The sequence below is a fragment of the Theropithecus gelada genome, chromosome 9, assembly GCF_003255815.1.
Source record: "Theropithecus gelada isolate Dixy chromosome 9, Tgel_1.0, whole genome shotgun sequence".
Lineage (NCBI taxonomy): Eukaryota > Metazoa > Chordata > Mammalia > Primates > Cercopithecidae > Theropithecus > Theropithecus gelada.
The window spans coordinates 930,279-953,127 of NC_037677.1; the positions used below are offsets into that span (position 1 = coordinate 930,279).

The 22,849-nt window shown below is 42.7% G+C and overlaps 1 protein-coding gene across 4 annotated transcripts in view; it reads left to right on the forward strand.

The window, feature by feature from the left end:
• The first annotated feature begins 21 nt into the window (after positions 1 to 21).
• Positions 22 to 22,849, forward strand: part of WDR37 (WD repeat domain 37) — an 82,119-nt gene continuing 59,291 nt past the window's right edge. For 2 of the 4 annotated variants that reach the window (XM_025395640.1, XM_025395642.1), the window contains exon 1: positions 7,320 to 7,486. The gene's annotated coding sequence lies outside the window, so the exon portion shown is untranslated. Of the gene's footprint in view, positions 149 to 6,875; positions 7,093 to 7,319; positions 7,487 to 22,849 lie in introns of those variants that run through there. The other 2 variants (XM_025395641.1, XM_025395643.1) reach the window with 2 other exon arrangements.

The following is a 22,849-nucleotide window of genomic DNA, read 5'->3' on the forward strand; positions in this document are numbered from 1 at the left end:
AGTTCCGCCGCTGGGACTACGGCGTTTGGCTGCAGGGCGAGGTCTTGCACGTCTGGAACGGTGGTCGTCTGCGACCCGGACGAAGGCGGAGCGGAGCCGCGAGAGGGGCGGGGCGTTCCACGCTATGTTGGGAGTGTTCGCTTTCCGGGTACACGACAGGACGTGCCAAATGGTTTCATTTTTTGAGACAGTTTTGCTTTCGTTGTCCAGGCTGGAGTGCAATGATGTAGTCTCCGCTCACAGCAACCTCTGCCGTCCGGGTTCAGGCGATTGTCCTGTCTCAGGCTCCCAAGTAGCTGGAACTACAGGCATGCGCCACCAAGCCCGGCTAATTTTGTATTTTTAGAGACGGGTTTCCCCATGTTGGTCAGGCTGGTCTGGAACTCCTGACCTCAAGAAGTGATCCACTCGGCTCAGCCTCCAAACTGCTGGGATTACAGGTGTGAGCTACCGCGCCTAACCCTCTAAACCTTTAAATAATCGTGAAATGTACTCGCAGCTACAGCGAATTCAGCTGTTTCCTCTACCTTTTGTGTGGAATTTAAAATACTGAACTTGAGATGAACCTGGTGCGCACCAGTTCTCAAACTTCTTGGTCTCAGGACTCTTGCACACTCTTAAAATGTACTGAGGACCCTCAAAAGCTTTTGCTCACTGTTGTTTGCTACTGCTATTTACTAATGTAGAAATTAAACATATTAAAATATTCACTTAAAAAACACATGACACTAAGTTACATTTTTATTCAAAATCTTTTCCAGACAAAAAAATAGACTGATTTTGTTTTACACGTTTGCAGATCTCCTTCATGTCTGGCTTCACACAGATAAGAAAATCTGGCCTCCAGCATGCGCAGCAAGTCCTCACTGCTGTCAGTGCGTTCTTGGGAATTACTTTAAGTGAAACAACGTATAGCAAAACCAATTTTACCAGAGGCTAAAAAATAAGGATTAAGTTCCTAAAGCATACTTTTGGCCACGGGAAAAAAAATCACTAAACTTCTAAAGGCCATTCTAATGTTAAACATTGAAATAAACGTGAGCTATACATACATTTAAAAAAGATTAATAAAAAACAAGATAATTACTACTTAATTATTCCAGTTCTGGGTCATGCGTAGCTGAAGCCTATTTCAGTAGCTCAGGGCACAAAGAGGGAACCAGCCCTGGACAGGACGCCATTCCATCACAGAGCCACTCACACACCCACACTCAGACTGGGGCAGTGAAGACACACACCAGTTCACCTCACGTGCACACCTCTGGGATGTGGAAAGAACTGCGGTACTCAGAGGAAACCTATGCAGGTGTGGGGAGAACACGTAAACACCACAAACACAGTGCCAGTGGCCGGGAGTCTTTTTCTCATCCATGTTACAAAGAAATGAATGAGCACCTGCTGTATGCAGTTTGAAAATTGAGAAGTATTTTTTAATAGCCTTTTCAAATTATCTTGGTTATTCTTTTTCGATACTACTACACCAAAACACGAGTGGTGGATTTTCCAATTACTATTTGGAATGTGAAACCACTTCGATGGACATTTTATACTCTTGTTACATTAAAACTCATTATTTTTGACTGTAACTCCAATGTCTATTTTCCTATGCATGAGGTTGAAATGTCATGCATTGGTCATTTGGAAAATACTGACTTACTGAATTAAATAAATCTTCGAAATGCTAAAACAGTTCATTATTCAATATCAAACAATCATATTGTTAATATCACTAGTAATCTCATCAGAAAAGCTTTTAAGTATTGGGAAGCTGGCTTAAGTATTGTAGCACTGGCGTCAACATAAAGTCACCAAGTTCTTGATGGTTTTAAGTTTTTTTAATTTGAATTTTTGCATGAAAATTCAAACATTATTGGCAACAAGTACTAAGAATTATGTTCCTTGAAGTGGCACGAACATATTTATTTTCACGAAAATGTCTGCCAAATATCTAGGTTTGAGTACCTCACTTTATCTGTCAGTTCTTTCCAGTAAAGTGGTATTTCATGAAAAAAGCAGCTAGTTAGTTCAGCTTACAAAACAAACGTTCCCACAAGTTGTTTTGGAGACAACAGTCATAATTCAGTATGTAGCAGAAGTGCTTTATGTGTATTTTCCATTTTGTTATAGAGAATATTACATGTGTACTGAATGGTCGAGATGATTAAAGTTAGTATTTTTTACTGCTAACCATCAGCTGAGCCTTCAGTGAGTCATAATCTTTTTGCTGGTGGAGGGTTTTGTCTCAATGTTGATGGCTGTTGATCAAGGTGGTGCTTGAAAGTTGGGGTGGCTGTCGCAGTTTCTTAAAATAATAATGAAATTTGTCACATTGACTGACTCTTCTTTTCATGGAAGGTTTTTTTTGACCCACAGGAAAACTTTTTTTTTTTTTTTTTGAGACAGAGTCTCGCTCTTTCGCCCAGGCTGGAGTGCAGTGGCGCGATCTTGGCTCACTGTAACCTCTGCCTTCCGGGTTCAAGCAATTCTCCTACCTCAGCCTCCTGAGTAGCTGGCACTATGGGCGTGCGCCACCATGTCCGGCTAATTTTTGCATTATTAGTAGAGCTGGGGTTTCACCATGTTGGCCAGGCTGGTCTCGAACTCCTGGCCTCGTGATCCGCCCATCTTGGCCTCTCAAAGTGCTAGGATTACAGACGTGAGCCACTGCACCCGGCCAGGAAAACTTTGAAAATTGGAGTCAATCCTCTCAAACCCTGCTGCTACTTCATAAACTAAGTCTCTGGAGTATTCTAAATCCTTTGTCGTCATTTCAACAGTGTTCACATCTTCACCTGGATTAGGTTCCATCTCGAGACCACTTTCTTTGTTCATCCACAATAAGCAACTGCTTATCCATTCAAGTTTTATTATGCTATTGCAGTGATTCAGTTACATCTTCAGGCAGCCATAGACTTACAAAATGTATTTCTTAAATAATGAGACTTGAAAGTCAAAATGACTCCTTGATCCACGGGCTGCAGAAGGGATGCTGTGTTAGCAGGCATGAAATCAACATTCATCTCCTTGTATATCTCCATCAGAGCTCTTGGGTGAACAGGAGCACTGTAAATCAGCAGTAATATTTTGCAAGAAAATCTTTTTTTTTTTCCCTGAGCAGTAGGTCTCAACAGTGGGCTGAAAATATTTAGTAAACCACACTGTAAGTAGATGTGCTGTCATCCAGGCTTTGCTGTTCTATCTACACAGCAGAGGCAGAGTAGAATTAACATAACGCTTAAGGACCCTAGGATTTTCAGAATGATACATGAGCACTGGCTTCAACATAAAGTCATCAGCTGCACTAGCCCCCTAGCAAAGGTCAGCCTGTCCTTTGGAGCTCTGAAGCCAGGCTTTGACGACGACTCTCTAGCTATGACAGTCCTAGGCGGCATCTTTTCCCAAAATAAGGTTGTTTCAACTCCAGTGAAAACCTGTGGATTAGCAAAGCCGCCATCATCAGCGATCTTAGGCAGATCTCCCGGATGACTTGCTGCTTTATCTTGCACTTGCACTTTTTGTTTTTGAGATGGAATCTCACTCTGTTACCCAGGCTGGATGGAGTGCAGTGGCGCAATCTTGGCTTACAGCAACCTCCACCTCCTAGGTTCAAGTGATTCTCCAGCTACTCAAGAGCCACTGTGCCCGGCCCACTCTTACATTTGTAGCTGGGACTACAGGCGTGTGCCACCACACCCAGCTTATTTTTGTATTTTTAGGGGAGGCAGGGTTTTACCATGTTGGCCAGGCTGGTCTCAACTGATCTACTTGCATTGGCCTCCCAAAGTGCTGGAATTACAGGCATGGTTGGCCTATCTTGCACTTTTGTATTATAGAGACAGCTTCTTTCCTTCAACCTCATGAACCAACCTCTGATAGCTTCAGATTTTTCTTTTGTAGCTTCCTTACCTCTCTCAGCCTTCAGAGAACGGAAGAGAGTTAGGGCCTTACTCTGTATTAGCCTTTGTTTAACGGAATATTGTGGCTGGTTTAATCTATACAGACCACTGAAAGTTTCTCCGTATCAGCAATAAAGCTGTTTTATTTTCTTATCATTTGTGTATTCACTGGAGGAGCACTTCAAATTTCCTTCAAGAACTTTTCCTTTGCGTTCACAACTTGGCTGTTTCAACATGCCTTCCTCAGTATGCTTAATCATTAATCATTTCTAGCTTTTGATTTAAAGTAAGAGATGTGCAACTCATTCTTTTATGAAACACTTAGTAGCCATTTTAGGGCTATTAATTGCCAGATTTTTTTTTTTTTTTGAGTCAGGGTCTTGCTTTGCTGCCCATGCTGAAGTGCAGTGGCGTGATCATGGCTCACTGCAGCCTTGAACTCCTGGGCTCGAGCAATCCTCCTGCTTCAGTCTCCCAAGTAGCTGGGACTACAGGCATGAGCCACCACCATGCCTGGCCCCTAATTTCAGTATTGCCGTGTGTCAAGGATAGGGAGTTCTGAGCAGAAGGAGACAGATAGGGAGGCAGTTGGTCAGTAGAATGGTCAGAACACATACAACATTTATTGACTCAGTGTGCTGTCTTATATAGGGGTGGTTCATGGTGCCCCCCAAACAATTACGACAGTAATATCAAAGATCACTAATCACAGATCACCATAACTGATATAATAATGGAAACATTTGAAACATTCCAAGAATTACCATGACACAGAGACATGAAGTGAGCACATACGGTTAGAAAAATGGTGCCGACAGACATGCTCCATGTAGGGCTGCCACAAATCTCCACTTTGTAAGAAACATGATACCTGTGAAGTGCAATAAAGTGATACACACGAAAAGAGCTGTGCCTGTTACATGAGACATATATGTGTGTGTGTGTGTATATATATATATATAACTTAAGAATGATTATAAAGCAACATGTCAAACAGGTTATAACACTATAGTGAACTAACTATCCAAGTGTTTCAGGCACAGTTAAAATAATCAGTAATGAGGACAATGACAGAATACCTAGTAAATCTTAATTCCCTATCAAACTATGCTCATAAATGAGTCTTAGTAAATTCAGCATTGTTGCCCTGTGTCAGGGACAAATTACATGTATTTTGCATAGATGGACATGGGACAAGATAGAAATTGGTTTTCTGAGACAAGATTCCCTGCAGCTTCTGCATGAGTATGTAATTGGATACCAGGATTGCAATTGTAACTTTTTATAATTTCGGCTAGTTTTGTGTCTTTAAAAAAAATTATACTGGATAGTTATTTCAGGATACAGGGTGTTATGGGTTAAATTGTATCCCCCCTTCAAATTCATGTGTTAAAGACCTCACTTCCAGTATTATACAATGTGACCTTATTTGGAAACAGGGTTGTTGTGGATATGATTGGTTAACATGAGGTCATATTGGAGCAGGGCCTACCCTACTCCAATATGACTGATGTCCTCATAAAAAGAATGCTAAGTGTGCAGACAGACACGGACATGGAAAACGTCATGTGAAGACTGGTGGGGATATGCTGCCACAAGTCAAGGAATGCCCAGACGCTGAGAGCATTAACAGGCTCCCACCACAGCTTTCAGAAGGAACCAACCCTGCCAATACCTTGATTTTGGATTTCAAGTCAGACCTCTGACAATAAATTTGTTTAAGCTGCCTAGTTTGCAGTATTTTGTTACTGCAGCCCTAGCACATTAACAGTGAAAAGAACATGGGCTCTGATGTCAGCCTTTAGTCTTTGCCCAGATGCACTGTTATTTTTCACTTTTGACAAGTAATTTCAACATTCCCATGCTTAAAATTCAATTCAGAGTAACTTCTACTTTATTGGATTCTTTTGGGGATTAAATTAGTTACAAAAGATGTAAGGCGACTGACCCTCAAAAAATGATTTCTTTCCCTTGTTCTGTGACATGTCATTCACTCAGTTATTTTCAGTGACTTTTGTGGAATCCTAAATATATCAAATTAAAAAATTACATTAACGATATTCTTGGTGTTACCTGACTGTGGTGCAGTGCTGCAAAATAAAATCACCTATTAGAATGTGGGTTAGATGGGACACCGCGATTTATAAAGCTTTCTATTTGTTGCTATGCCCAGCAGAATGTCTTTGCATACCAGGCACTAAATAAAATCATGTTACTTAAATGTCACAACCTCTAAAAGTTTCAAAAATGACTTCTCTAAAGTCAAATATTTTTTCCCTGGCGTTCCTCTTACAGAATTGTTTTTAGTGATAAAGTTTTATTAATATGCTTAATGCAGAAATAACTTCACTTTTTTTTTTTTTCGGTAATCTGGATCCCCTAAATAGAATGCTAAATTTGTTTCTCGTGCAACAAACAAGTTACCGCTTCTGACTCTTCTTGAGCTTCATTTTTGTTTTTGTTTTTTTTTTTTTTTGAGACGGAGTCTCGCTCTGTCCCAGGCTGGAGTGCAGAGGCGCGATCTCGGCTCACCGCAACCTCCGCCTCCCGGGTTCAAGCGATTCTCCTGCCTCAGCCTTCTGAGTAGCTGGGACTACAGGCGCGCACCATCATGCTTGTCTAATTTTTGTATTTTTACAGAGATAGTGTTTCACCACACTGGCCCGGCTGGTCTCGAACTCCTGATCTCGTGATACGAACGCCTTGGCCTCCTAAAGTGTTGGGATTACAGGCGTGAGCCACCGCGCCCGGCCTTGAGCTTCATTTTTAAAGGAAGGAGCAGGAATGTTAACCTACATAGAAAAAAAATGCTTTCACGCTCTTGATTTACTCTAGGCGCGGCTAGAGCTTTCTGCAGAGCGTTGAGACGGCTGTTTACGTAAAGACCATCATGCGGCGTTTCCAACCTAGATTCTAAGAAAAAAGCGGCCCAAGTCCCACCTTTCGCAGGGAACAGCTGATTCTGTTTTTCCTTCCCAGCCAATGGTGATCAAAAGCTTCAGGACGCGGGTGAGTCACTGCGGAGGAGCCGAACACTGACCGCGCCGTCCCCGCCAGGCTACCGGGCGGCCGGCAGCACAGCCCCGAGCGCAGACGGCCCCGGGTCTCAGGCCTCAGGCGGACCCCACCGCAGGCTCGCTACCCTCCCGCCTCGGTTGCCAGGCTGCGGGGCAGATGGACTCGGAGCGCCCCGCCGGTGAGTAGCTACGACCTCCGAGGCCACCTCTCGCGACCCGCTCGGCGGCAGGAGTAGGTGACCAGGATGGGGGCGTTGGCCCAGCAGCCGAAAGGGGTCTCCAGCGCGCTCGGACCCCTCGGGGCTGCGGGGCGGAAGCTGGGGCGTGACTTCCGGCGCCGCCGGGTGTGGGACGGAGGTGTGGGGCGGCTTCCGGCGGCCCCAGAGGCGCGGGACTTCCGGCGCCGCCGGAAGTGCATTAGTGCTAGGTTGGGGTTGTGGGGTCGGGGCAGTGCGAGGACAGCCGGTGTCCTGCGCGTCTTCGGGTCAGTACTGGGGGCCGCGTCGTAGGAACTCACTGGCTGTGCGCGACCCGGGCTGGCTCCGGGGGTGGCGGGCGCGGCTGCTGTGACAGGTGAGTGCCGCCATCTTCCTACCTGTCGGGCGCCGAGTCCTTCCCCGGATGCCCCGAAGAGGAGTCGGGACACTGCAGGGCTCAAGGGGGTGCAGGGGCAGTCGGGGCATAGTGGGGGATGGGTGCAGGTGGGCTCGGAATGCAGAGGATCCATGGTGGTGCAGGAGGGGTCGGGTCCCTGGAGGGCCCGTGGCGGTGCAGGAAGGGCGGGGGTGCAGAAGGGTTAAGGGTGCAGGAGAAGTCGGGGCGCAGGAGAAGTCCGTGGCGGTGCCAGAGGGACCAGGGTGCGGGAGGGATCGGGGCCCGGGGCAGTGCAGAAGAGGTCGGAGTCCAGGAAGAGTTGGGGGCGCTGGAGGGCCCGGGGCGGTGCTGGAGGGGTTGGGGGCAGAAGGGTTCGACCCGGGGTCTCTCCCCTCCCCCTTTGCTTCGGCCTGGGCATCCCGGGGAAGTGCGTCTCCAGGGAAGCACTTGGGAGGCCCTTCGGAGAGGAGAATGGCTTTCCTTCTATCCAGAGAGTGGGGATGGTCAGCTTCAAGAAGGGTGGTGAGTGCAGAGTGGCGGATGCTGAAGTGATTAACACAGCGCCATGATATTGTTCCTCTTTTGAAGACTTCCTTTTCCTTCCTTTCCCCCTGTAAGCAGCCACCGCTGGAGGGAAACATTATTTTAAGACAGCTGTTCACCGGAATAACACAAGAGCAACAATAATGTACTCATTTACTAAACAAAGTTGAATAAATAAAATTTTTCAGGTTGTGAGCGAAAATATCATAAGGTCTGCCAGGTTTTTAGAGATTTTGTCATTTATCTTAAACGGTAAAACATTTGTCCCTTGAAGCTGATACCATTGTAGAAAAGTGTTAATTGCTTAGAAGTTTCATTTATTGACGTTCAAGTGTTTTTCTCTTAAATTCAGTATGTTGGCCTGTGAGTTACGGTCATAAAAGTATTGCAGGAATTGTTTACCTCTGAATGAGAAAGCTCAAGATAGTTATATCTCCAGGATCTTTCTTCCTCTTCTGAACTTCCCCCAACCCCAGCACACACGCACATTGTTCTGGTTACTTTCCTGATCAAATTCGAGTCTTTCAAAATAGCTTTTGAAATGTCCCAGGAGTTGAACACGGTATGTAAATATGAACTGACCAATGTGGAACAAATTGAGTTGTCTGTTATCCCCTGGGTTTGGACGCTGCCTTTCTATTAATACTGCTCACAGGAGACAGAGTAGGAACTCGTGTACACTGGCCACGTCTCATAACAGCAGCATGACCTTGGGGAGGCCTTCCTAAGTCCCCACTTCCTGTCCTCTAACATGGTGTTCATATCAGCCTCATTTTGTTATTGGGAAGGTTATGTTATGTAATATATGCCAGCCATTCTTGCAAAGTGCTGTATATGGGAGATCTTGAGTGAGTGTGTTTCCCTTCTCCTCTTCTTGGGTAGCTATGTTAGACTGTTCACTTTGGGCGTTTGCCCTGAACTAAAATCCCTAAGACCCTTTCCCCGAGTTGAAACTAAGAGTTTTCTTATTTATCTTGTCTTATTTTTTCAGGGAAAAGATTTTACATCTGTTGAATTTCATCCTTGGTTTAAACTTGTTCTTTTAACTACTGAGATCTTTTGAAAATCTTGATGGCTATTTATCCGATTAATGATATTTCCTAATTCATTGTCATCCACAGAATTGATGGCGTATGTATTCCATGCCTTCATTTCGTCAATGACAAAATATTTTAAGCAGGTTAATTCTGATGACAGATTTCTGAGGTTGCCTATAGAGACCATTCTCTTCCGCGATATTGCTCAGAAGTTGAATTTGGTGTCTCAGCCCATTAGGAATTCATCTAACAGTGTTATTATGATAAAATGTTACTACAAACTTGATTAAACTTCTGGTGGAAATTCCATCACATTTTATTCAATTTTCAATTTATTTCTCCAATTTATTTTTAATGCCATGTGGAAATTATATTCCTTAACCATTTTGCATTTGATTGACATTTATGAAATTAACCATTTAAGCAAGTGTTTTTGCTTCGATGAAAGAAAAATGTTTAAAATCCTACTGGATATGAAACTGAAAGTAATGTTTTGTGTTTTTTTGTTTCAAATGAAAATGTAAATTAAGAATTCGTTGGCAGGGCATGGTGGCTCACACCTGTAATCCCAGCACTTTGAGAGGCCGAGGCGGGTGGATCACTTGAGGTCAGCAGTTCAAGACCACCCTCGCCAACATGGTGAAGCCCCATCTCTACTAAAAATGCAAAAATCAGCTGGGCATGGTGGTGAGCACTTGTAATCCCATCTACTCGGGAGGCTGGGGCAGGAGAATCACTTGAACTCAGGAGGCAGAGGTTGCGGTAAGGCGAGATAACGTCACTGCACTCCAGCCTGGGTGACAGAGTGAGACTCTGTCTCAAAAAAAAAAAAAAAAAAAGAAAAGGAAAAAAAATATAGAAAAGAATCTATTGAGAAAGAGCAGAAAGCTAAGTGTGTATTGATGCTATTTAATATTACAGCATTTCTGTCTCCCAGGCTGGAGTGCAGTGGCATGATCTCAGCTCACTGCAGCCTCCACTTCCCAGGGTGGAACAATTCTCGTGCCTCAGCCTCCTGGGTAGTTGGGAGGCGTGTACCATCACGGCCAGCTGATTTTTGTATTTTAGTAGAGAAGGGGTTGCACCATGTTGGCCAGGCTGGTCTTGAACTCCTGACCTCAGGTGATCCACCTGCCTCAGCCTCCCAAAGGGTTGGGATTACAGGCGTGAGCCACCATGCCTGGCCCAATATTACAGCATTTCTAAAGATGAGGAATTTAGCTTGCTAACACAAAATGTGTTTATGGGTTTCATTAATTTGTTGAATGTTTGACCAGTGCCTGCTTTGTGGAGAGCACTGTGCTGCATCAAAGCTGTGTGCCTATTGTTTCTGACTGCTTACAAACAGTAGGGGTATATTACGTACATGGCATGGCAACATATACTAGGGGCAGATGATTTGGACAGACTGTAAATCAGTCAAGAGTTCAGAAGGAGAGTTTATTCTGTGAAATCCATGGTAGGATAAAGAGATTGAATTTTTAGAAGGGACTATTTATAGTTTCTTGAAAATACTGTTTTATTAAAAACCAGAAGAACATTTAATCTACATAAGCCTTCTTTTTAATATGGTAATCTGCCCAATAATATTGGGTAAATGTCAATATTTTGAAGGAAAATAATTACGTTTTGGAATCTCAGGTTTCTCTCTGTTTATATTTAGGTAAAACAGTGCATAGAGGTTAAAGATGGTTATATTTGGAGTGAAGAAGTGTGTTTTTTCTCTTTACATTCTATAATCAGTTTATTAGTGTTTAGTCTGTTAAATACAATTGGATGCCACATAACAAATGATGTTTTGGTCAACAACAGACCTCATGTAAGATGGTGGTACCATAAGATTGTAATACTCTATTTTTACTGTACCTTTTCTATGTGTAGTTATGTTTAGATACACAAATAGATACCATTGTGTTATAGTTGCTTGCAGTATTCAATACGGTAACATGCTGTGCAGGGTTGTAGGCTAGGAGCAGCAGGCTCAGCCATCTAGCCTAGGTGTGGAGTAGGCTGTACATCTAGCTTTGTGTAAGTATACTCTGATGTTTCCACAGTGACGAAATCACCTAACGACGCATCTCTTAGAACCTGTCCCTATCCTTAAGCGATGATATGACTGTATTGAAAGGCTCTTAATTGGATTTGAGAACTCTGTCTCATAGGGATGTTATGAGGATTAGTGACTCTTTGTGTTTATTGATCCATTTAAGCCTTACAGCAATTATTTGTAGTAGCTCTTCAGCCTCTGGTAGATCTGCCAGTCCACCAACTTTCTTCCAGTATGTCTCCATTAATTCTTTCTGTTTTCACTTCCCTTGTCTATTTTAGATCCATGGTATACCATTTAAGTAGTTGTTTTACAAACACCTGCCACTTCCTTGCCCCTCTTCCCATGATACCAACCTGAAAACCCCCTAAACTGGTTATTAAACATTTAAATAAGATTTTTGCTACTACCGGTTGAGCATCCTAATCCAAAAATTCAAAATCCATAGTGCTCCAAAATCCAAACCTTTTTGAGTGCTAACACGACACAAGTGGAAATTTCCACACCTCACTTTGTGACAGACAGGTTGTAGTTAAAATGTGGGTTTGCAACATAGTTTATTCAGGATCCCCTAGGGCAAAATAAAATTACCTTCAGGGGGCCTGGCGTGGTGGCTCACGCATGTAATCCCAGCACTTTGGGAGGCCGAGCTGGGTAGACCACTTGAGGCCAGGAGTTCGAAACCAGCCTTGCCAACATGGGAAACCCCCTCTCCCCTAAAAATACAAAAATTAGCTGGGCATGGTGTTGGGTGCCTGTAATTCCAGCTACTTGGGAGGCTGAGGCAGGATAATTGCTTGATCCCGGGAGACGGAGGTTGCAGTGAACCGAGATTGTGCCACCGTACTCCATCCTGGGCTACAGTGGAGACTCTATCTAAAAAAAAAAAAAAAAAAAAATTACCTTCAGGCTATGTGCATGAGGTATATATGAAACATAAATGAACTTTGTGTTTAGCCTTGGGTCCCATCCCTAGGATATCTCATTATGTATATGTGGATATTCCAAAATCTGAAAGCGTCTGAATTCTGAAACACTTCTGGTCTTGAGCTTTTTTTTGGTGGGGGGCCAAGGACTGAGTTTCCATGGAGGATCTGGTGTGAAAGGAAAGAAGTGGTGATAGGACCAGCACAGACGCTGGGAAGAAATGTGGAGGGTGTGAATACAGAGACGATAAGATTACTGCAGTATGAAAAAGTCTGTATTTGGTGCCAAGTTCCATGGAGATGATTATAGGAAATGCATACATTTGGTTGCAGTTGATCAGCAGAAAAAGATTGCGAGCGGTATTGATTATTTTGTGAAGTGGCGAAGAAAGCAAGCTAAACCAAAGAGAACACCATGTAACTTATGGAGAGGCTGGAAAACCCAGTGAGATAAAATAAGTGATCCAAAACTTATAATTTTGATGAGAAAGGAGAGTTGATATTGTAATCTCTGCATTTTTGGTAACCAGCTTGTAGAATGTCTGGAATGCAGAGGAATGTTTCTACAGATGAAGTTCTTAAGAGAGGGAAGGGAAACCCTTTGCTGGTTTTATTTGCTTCATTTAACTGAAGACAAAGTCTCCCTTGTTCTCTGAGGCCGTATCAGGACAGCTTTCACAGGCTTTTGATGTGGTTTCTTTTTTTCCTTTACAAAACATACTCTATAAACTACAAAGTAACTGTGTTTTATGTTGTAAAGCAAGACTTGCTTTCTTCTCCTTTAAAAATAGGCCTACACATATGCAATTTCAGAATAAAAGATGATTCTTGACTTTGTGCTTGCAGAAAGATGGAGACTTATTTTTCCTTATTCCTCCCACTATGTACATCTAAAAACACTGGCCATATATAAAACAAATGTAAGAGTGGGCTGGGTGCAGTGGCTCACGCCTGTAATCCCAGCACTTTGGGAGGCTGAGGCAGGCGGATCACAAGGTCAGGAGTTCGGGACCAACCTGGCCAATATGGTGAAACCCCGTCTCCACTGAAAATACAGTAACCAGGTGTGCTGGTGGGTGCCTGTAGTCCCAGCTACTCGGGAAGCTGAGGCAGGAGAATTGCTTGAACCTAGCAGACAGAGGTTGCAGTGAGCCGAGATTGTGCGCCACTGCACTCCAGCCTAGAGAATAGAGCAAGACTCTGTCAAAAAAAAAAAAAAAAAAAGACTGAAAGATGGAGAAAAGAAAGTAGGCTTGCTTCGTACATTGGGACCACAGAAATGACACGAAACTTAGTTCTCTGGGTTTTCTTTTTGCCTCATGTATCTCACACGTTGTGCTGGATAAGCTAGCAGTGCAGGTATAAAAGGGCTCAGACAAAACAAGGCCCAAGAAAAGCCTGCTGTCTGGCTGAAAGACCAGGAAAGGGGCAGCCTACGTAGCGGAGAACTTTTCAACGGTGAATGCTTTCCTCCAGCTAAATACCGTAGGAAACACTGCAGCACCACCCTCACCCTGCTAATCAGAGGCTGGGCAGGTACTTCAGATTCCTACTCATGACAAGCTGGGATGAGATGCTCCTCCCTGCAGGGTTGCTGTCAGAGAAGGCTGGCTGAGGAGCTGGGGTTTTACTTCTGGGTGGTGACAGAGCACAGCCTCCTTCCTGCTAGGATGTCATAAGAGGGACCTTGCAAAACTCAAGAACTTTACTGCTGCCCTGTGGTCATGAGGCCACCCCTCCGTGGTGTGGGGGAGACTGTGTAGGGAGCAGCAGGAGGCAGCCCTGATTCAGCCTTGGTGGTGGGAGTGGAGGTTTGGGAGGAGGCTGAACTTCCCTTCTCATGCAGGGGTCCGTGGAGGCTGAGTGGGAATCTCAACTTCCACCTCACTGTCCACATCCACCTGGCAGAGGCCTGCTCTAACAGAAGACTTACATCAGATCCTGAGTCTGATGTCAGGATTTCAATGGAAAATCGCGTAAAGTATAAAAATCTTACTTTCCTCTATGCTGCTTTACCTTCCCCATTTATAACGTAATCATAAATATTTCCTCCATATACACTGAGAACCACACCACAGTTATGGAAAAACCTCACCACACTCATAGGAAAATATCAGCCTGAATAAGAAAAGACCACTGATGCCAACGTAGAGATGACACAGACTTTAGAATTATTTAACAAGGACCTTAAAGCAGCGATCGTAAAAATGTTTCAATAACCAATTAACATTCGAGACAAATGACAAATAGCCTCAGGAAGAAAATACAGGATGTAAAAAAGAAACACAACATTTTAGAAGGGAAAAATAGAATATGTGAAATAAATTCCGTGGATGCCTCAGCAGCAGAAAGGAGAGGAAAGACAAAAGAAGCTGTCAGTTTGAAGACAGAACAACCGAAGTTACCCAGTCTGAACAGCAGAGAGAAAGTAGACTGGAAAAAAGTGAGCAGAGCCTCAGGGGCCGTGGGACTTTAACAGAAGATGCAATATTTGTGTCGTCAGAGGTCTAGAAAGAGGACAGGGTGGGGGGATGTGGAGGTGGGGGAACGTGTCTGAAGAAATCACTGCTGTATGTTTCCTAAATTTGGCAAGCCATACGCCTTCAGACTCAAGAAGCAGCATAAGCCCAAAGAAGATAAACACAAAGATGCTAAGACACATCCAGGCAAACTTCTGAAAACTGAAGACAGAAGAGTGGTAAGAGAGATACCACTTGACCTGTAGTGGGAAACAATTTGAGTGACAATGGATCTTTTTTTTTTTTTTTTTGATATGGAGTCTTGCTCTGTCACCCAGGCTGGAGTGCAGTGGTGTGATCTCAGCTCACTACAACCTCTGCCTCCCAGGTTCAAGCAGTGCTCCTGCCCCAGCCTCCCAAGCAGCTGGGACTACAGGCAACGCCACACCACCCCTGGCTAGTTTTGTATTTTTAGTAGAGACGGGGTTTCACTATGCTAGCCAGGCTGGTCTTGAACTCCTGACCTCAGGTGATCTGCCCGCCTCGGCTTCCCCCACGCCTGCTGGGATTACAGTCGTGAGCCACCGTGCCTGGCCTGACAGTGGATCTTGTGGAGGGCATAAGGAAGTGGCAGGACATTTTTCAGGTGCTGAAGGAAAAGGACTATCAACTCAGAAATTTATGTCAAGTGAAAATTTCCTTCACATGATTTATCTCCAGCTGATCTAGTCTGTGAAAATAACAAGTAAAGGAAATTCTCTAAACTGAAAGGAAATGATAAAAGAAATGTGGGAACATCAGGAGGGAAGAACAAACAATGGACAGCAAAAATATCGGTCGATTCAGCATTCATTTATTTTCTAAATTACGTTTGGAATTTGAAGCATAACTGTGGTGTGGTTCTCAGTGTATGTGGAGGATATATTTATGATTACGTTATAAATGGGGAAAGGTAAAGAAGCATAGAGGAAAGTAAGGTTTTATAATTTATGTGAACTGGTAAAATGTTGATAATCAGTAGACTACAATAAGTTGTAAATGTATAATGTAAAACCTAGAGCTGGCCGGGCGCGGTGGCTCAAGCCTGTAATCCCAGCACTTTGGGAGGCCGAGATGGGCGGATCACGAGGTCAGGAGATCGAGACCATCCTGGCTAACACGGTGAAACCCCGTCTCTACTAAAAATACAAAAAACTAGCCGGGCGAGGTGGCAGGCGCCTGTAGTCCCAGCTACTCGGGAGGCTGAGGCAGGAGAATGGCGTGAACCCGGGAGGCGGAGCTTGCAGTGAGCTGAGATCCGGCCACTGTACTCCAGCCTGGGCGGCAGAGCAAGACTCCGTCTCAAAAAAAAAAAAAAAAAAAAACCTAGAGCTACCACTAAAAAAGTTATACAAAAGAGGCAAACTCAGAAATACTGTAGGTAAATAAATATGAAATTATAAAAAATGTTTACCCTGGAAGAAGGCAGGAAAAGAAGGCAAAGGAGAGAAGAGAGGGAGAGAGAATGAATGATACACCATGCAAAGTGCAGTTTATTTTGTGGCTGCAAGGTTGGATCAATATTTGAAAGTCATCAGTGTAATTGGTCCTGTCAGTAGGTCAAAAAAGAAAAGCTACTCGGAAAAAACATGATAGAATTCAGCACTCATTTGTGAAAGAAACCCAGAAAATAAATGATAGAGGGAAACGTTTTCAATTTGATAAACGGCATCTACAAAAAAATCTACAGCTAGCATCAAACTTAATGGTGAATAACACTATTTTCACCCAAATATTCAGGGCAAAGCAAGGATGTTTGCTGTCACTATAGTAATTTAAGATAGTACTGGGATTTGTAGCCAAATCAATAAGGTAGTAAAAGGAAACAGAAGGCTTACAAACCACAAAGGAAGAAATAAAACTGTCCTTTTTTTTTTTAGATGACATAATAGTTGACATAGAAAATCCCAAGGAATCCACAAAAAATCCTGAAATTTAAGTAAGTTCAGCAAGAACGTACACGTTTAATACATAAAATCCAGTTGTATTTATACTAGCAGTTAACATGAGGAAACCAAAATAAAAATGCAGTAGCATTTAAACTTACACACAAAAAAGAGAGACGTTAGTGTAAAATGGAGAAGATACATAGGACTTTTTTTTGTTTGTTTTGTTTTTTTTGAGAGGGAGTCTCGCTCTGTCGCCCAGGCTGGAGTGCAGTGGATGGATCTCAGCTCACTGCAAGCTCCGCCCCCCGGGTTCCTGCCATTCTCCTGCCTCAGCCTCCTGAGTAGCTGGGACCACAGGCGCCGCCACCTCGCCCGGCTAAGTTTTTGTATTTTTTAGTAGAGACGGGGTTTCACCGTGTTAGCCAGGGTGGTCTCGATCTCCTGATCTCGTGATCCGCCCGCCTCTGCCTCCCAAAGTGCTTAGATTATGGGGGTGAGCCACTGTGTCCGGCCCGATACTAGGACTTTTATGCAGAAAAAAACCTTGGCATTGAGGAAAGTAAGATCTTAATAAATACTGTATTCATAGATTAAAACACTCAATAAATATACCATTTCTCCCCAGATTGATGTACAGATTTAACACAATTCCTATCAAGATCCCAGCACGATTTTTGTAGATATGTAAAAGATTATTCTAAAATGTAAAAGGACAAAGGACTAGAACAGCTGTAACAAAATGGAGAAAGATTTAATAGGAATCACTGTAACTGATTTTAAGACTTATACAGAACAATAATAGAAAGTGCTTCTATTAGTCTATTTTCATACTGCTGATAAAGACATACCTGAGATTGGGCAATTTACAAAGGAAAGAGGTTTATTGGACTTACAGTTCCACATGGCTGGGGAGGTCTCACAATCATGGCAGAAGGCAAGGAGGAGTGAGTCAGGGAGGAGTGAGTCACATCCTACCTGGATGGCGGCAGGCAGAGAGGGAGAGCTTGTGCAGGAAAACTCCCCCTTATAGAACCGTCAGATCTGGTGAGACTTACTCACTATCACGAGAACAGCACGGGAAAGACCTGCCCCTCCATGATTCAGTTACCTCCCACTGGGTCCTTCCCACAACACATGGGAATTCAAGATGAGATTTAGATGGGGACATAGCCAAACCATATCACTGCTGTTGGTGGAAGGATAAATATGTAGGTCAGTGAAACAGAATAGAGAACCAAGAAAACCCCATACAAATATAGCGAGTTGATTTTTTGACAAAGGTCCAAAGCAGTTCAATCTAGGATGGATCATCTTCAACAAATGGGGCTGGGATAACTGGATACACAGGTGAAAACAAACAACAAAAAAAACATTGACTTAAATTTTACACCTTATAAAAAGGTCAGTACCATATAGGTAATAAATTTAAATGTGAAACAGAAAACTAAAAAATTCAGGAGAAAACAGGAGAAAATTTTTGGCCCCTAGGGATTCACGAAAAGTTCTTATCATGACTTTAAAAGTGTGATGCATAGAAAAAAAATTATCAAAATTAAAGAGGTGTGTTGTGAAAAACTCTGTTAGAATGAAAAGCAACAGTTTGGGAGAAATGATTTGCAGTTTAACCTATGTGACATATAATTCGTACTATAGAGTATAAAGAACTCTTAAATCTCAACACTAAAAAACCCAAATAATACTATTAGAAAATGGGAGTGAAGAGGCACCTCACTGAGGAGGATATGTGGATGACAAGCACGTGAAAAGATAGTGTCACTAGCCATCAGGGAAATGTAAATTAAGACCACAGTGAGATACTACACAGCTAACGGAACAGCTAAATAAAAAAATAGTGACACAGGGATGCCTGCACTTGCAGGTTTACACAGCACTGTTCGCAATAGCAAAGGTGTGGAATCAACCTGAGTGCCCATTGACGGATGACTACATAAAATGTGCACACACACACACTCTGCAATACCATTCAGCCCTAAGAAGAATGAAATCATGCCATTCACAGCAACATGGATAGAACCAGAGGCCATTATTTTAAGTGAAATAAGCCAGGCACAAAAAGTTATGTTCTCACTTACGTGTGGGAGCTAAAAAATGTGAACATATAGAGGTAAACAGTAGAAAAATAGATAATAGAGACTGGGAAGGTTGAGTTGGGGGAGGAGGGAGGCTAGGGAGAAGAGAGTTAAAAGGTACAAACATACAGTGTGATAGAAGGAATACATTCAGAGTAGGGTGAGTGTCCTTAAGAAAGTAGTATTTTAGGCCAGGTGCGGTGGCTCACGCCTGTAATCCCAGCACTTTGGGAGGCTGAGGCAGGTGGATCATGAGGTTAGGAGATGGAGACCATCCTGGTTAACATGGTGAAACCCCATCTCTACTAAAAATACAAAAAATTAGCTGGACATGGTGGTGGACGCCTGTAATCCCAGCTACTGGGGAGGCTGAGGCAGGAGAATGGCCTGAATCCAGGAGGCGGAGCTTGTAGTGAGCCCAGATCGCGCCACTGCACTCCAGCCTGGGCGACAGGGAGATTCCGTCTCAAAAAAAAAAAAAAAAGATAACAGTATTTACTGGGGTGGTGGACCCCCTAAATTGCCTGTCTTGATGACTATGCGTTGTATACATGGCACAAAATTTCTCATATATGACATAAACTTGCATAAAAAAGTAGTGACAATACCAAATGCTGGTGAGGATGTAGATAACTGAATCTCTCATGTGTTGTTGATGGGAATGTAGAATGAAACAGCCACCCTGGAAAATACTGATAGTTTGACACTTTCTTGGAAAAAAAACCACAAAAACTAAACATGATTAAACATAAGCAATTCTGTTTCCAGGTATGCCCAAGAGAAATAAAAGTATCTACATATAACAAACTTGTGCATTAACATTCATAATAACCTAAAAAATGAAAACAACCACATGTCTATCAGTTGTATTTAGCAATGAAAGGGAATACATTACCACTATGCTACAACACAGATGGACTTTGAAATCATTGTCCTAAGTGAAAGAAGCCAGTTGTAATAGACCAGAGCGTATATTGTATGATTCCATTTTTATGAAATGGCCAGAACAGGCAGATTCATATGGAGAGAAAGTAAATTAGTGGTTGTCTAGGGCTAGCTGGGATGTGGGTGGGAGGAATGAGGAGTGAAGGCAAATGGGTGTGGGGTTTCTTTTTGGGGTGATAAAAATGTACAGTTGATTGTGGTAATGATTGCACAACTTCCTGAATATACTGAGTCATTAATAGGTGTCTTACATTGGTGTGTGAATCATATATCAAGATTTCTTTTAAAGCTAAATATACATTTACCCTGTGACTGAGCACCCTTATCCTTGGGCCGTTTATCCAAAAGAAATGAGAACTTAGGTTCACATAAAACCCTGTATATTATTGTTCATGGCAACTTTATTAGTAATAGTAAAAAAATGGAAAGTATATATAAATATGTGTATATATGTATATATATTTTGCATCAGGTGAATGGTTAAACAAATGGTAAATGGTTAAATGTCCATACTGTGGATGCTAGCTAGTAATAAAAAGGAAGAAACTTGATACATGCAGAAAATTGGTTGGATCGTAGCCATTAAATTGAGTGGACAAAATCTCAAAAAGGGTGCATGCTCTTTGATCATATTTACGTAACATTCTCAAAATGACAAAGTTGTAGAGTTGGTTACAGATTAATGGTTATCAGGAGTCGAGGGATGGTGCCAGGGAGTTGGAGTAACTAGTGGGTGATCTGTATGGTGAGGGGAGTGTTTCGTATCTTGAACATGTGGCACCTAAAGGAATTTATGTATGTAACAGAGTGACAACTATACACACATTATACTAATGTCATTTTGTTGGTTTAATGAAATTAACAAATTGTACTGTAATGATGTAAGATCTAACCACTGGGGAAATAGGGACCATCTTTGCAACTTTCTGTGAATCTGCAGTTATGTCAAAATAAAAAGTTGAGGCCAGGCACGATAGCTCACATCTGTAATCCCAGCACTTTGGGAGGCCGAGGTGGGTGGATCACCTGAGGTCAGGAGTTTGAGACCAACCTGGTCAACATGGCGAAACCCTGTCTCTACTAAAAATATAAAAATTAGCTGGGCATGGTGGTGCATGCCTATAGTCCCAGTTACTCAGGAGGCTGAGGCACGAGGTTCTTGCTTGAAACTGGGGGATGGAGGTTGCAGAGAGCCGAGATCACGCCACTGCACCCCAGCCTAGGAGACAGAGCAAGACTCCGTCTCAAAAAAAAAAAAAAAGTGGAAACTTCATAACTCACACGACTGTTTTGGTTGAGAGTTACTAGAAGCTTGTGATTAAAGCTTTTAAAAACTGTCCTAAATAATAGGCAAGCTGTCTTCCAGGTTTCTAACATTTTTGGGTTATGCTTGGCTTTTAAAGAGGTTTTCGTAACAAAATTTATATATGAGAGTTCTGCATAGTATGTAAGAAACAGGAAACAAAGCTAAACTGTATATACTCACATTCATATTTAGAAATATTTAGAAGAGATACTTAGAAAAATGCTACGACTTCCTTGAATTCCAAGGTTAAGTATGTTGATTTCTACTATTTTATTTATAATATTAAAAATAATCTAAATGAAGTAAATTTTTATAAGTGACAGTATTTTCTCTTAGAAAAATATTTTCAGACTTGGTATTTAGGATTATAATTAGAATGCTTAATAAGCTGAACAGGAAAGATCTTGTTTATGTTATTAATAACCTTTATGGAAGACACTGAATTTTTTGTGAATACATTTCATCTCTGTGAAGATACTCTCCTTGGCTGGGCGCGGTGGCTCAAGCCTGTAATCCCAGCACTTTGGGAGGCCGAGGTGGGTGGATCACGAGGTCAGGAGTTTGAGACCAGCCCGGCCAATGTGGTGAAACCCCGTCTCTACTAAAAACACAAAAATAGCCAGGCGTGGTGGTGGGCGCCTGTAATCACAGCTACTCGGGAGGCTGAGGCAGGAGAATTGCTTGAACCCAGGAGGCTGAGGTTGTATTGAACCAGAGATTGCGCCATTGTACTCCAACCTGGCGACGGAGTGAGACTCCGACTCAAAAAAAAAAAAAAAAAAAAAACCTCCCCTTTATTTTTAGAAAAACTTATTTTTCAAAACAGGCTGACTTGTTTAAAAAGAAGGGCACGCTAGTGATTTTAAAATATTGTAGAAAAGGAATCATTCTATAACAAAGTAAGGAGGTGTTAGGGCTATTGAGTAAGTGAGAGCCATTTGGAAGGAAAGGAATAGCATTTCAGGGATGTGTGTCTGCACCTGGTAATGTCTAGGGAGTTGATTATGAAGAGGGCTGGACACACCAGAAGTAAGATCTTGCCTTGAGGCACAGAGCTATTGCTGTTGCGTAAGTCACCAGTGTAACCGTCTACTTGGAATTTAGATGTTTACATAGGCCTTATGTGTATTTTAAAGGTTAGCATATTTTTCCATTATGCTGATATATTCATTTAATAGAACCATCTGCTACTCTTGGGACTTGGGCCAGTCTTTTCTGTAAATGAAGATGATGGAGGCATGTTGGCTTCAGGGAAATTGTGGGTGTGTCCTGCTTTGCTTTTTTTTTTTTTTTTTTTTGAGACGGAGTCTCGCTCTGCTGCCCAGGCTGGAGTGCAGTGGCCGGATCTCAGCTCACTGCAAGCTCCGCCTCCCGGGTTCACGCCATTCTCCTGCCTCAGCCTCCTGAGTAGCTGGGACTACAGGCGCCCGCCACCGTGCCCGGCTAGTTTTTTGTATTTTTTAGTAGAGACGGGGTTTCACCGTGTTAGCCAGGATGGTCTCGATCTCCTGACCTCGTGATCCGCCCATCTCGGCCTCCCAAAGTGCTGGGATTACAGGCTTGAGCCACCGCGCCCGGCCTGCTTTGCTTTCAGCTGCATGTGGGGCAGGCATTCTGTGACAGTGAGGTGCTGAGCTGGCCTGACTATAGGATTGTGTTCATGGGAGGAGGGATCAGTAATAACAGAAAATCAGCAGGTAATGTTCAAAATAGTAAAATCTGTAGTCGAAGAAAGAAGATATGTATGTAAATATATTACCTAAGATTATAGTAAGTAACGTAGTGATATAATTGGAAGGAAGGATGGATAATAACAGGAAATGAGTAGAAAATGCCCAAAGTGGGTAAATCATAATGTTTATGTTAGAGATTTGAATAACTTAATCACATGTGGTTAGTTTGAATTGAGATACGCTGTAAATATACACGCTGAATTTCAAAGAGGTAATCATAAAATATCCCATTGTTTTTTATGTTGACTATAAAATATTTTAAACATTGGGTTAAGCAAATCATTAAAAGGAATTTCATATGCTCTTTTTTTTTTTTTTTTTTTTTTGA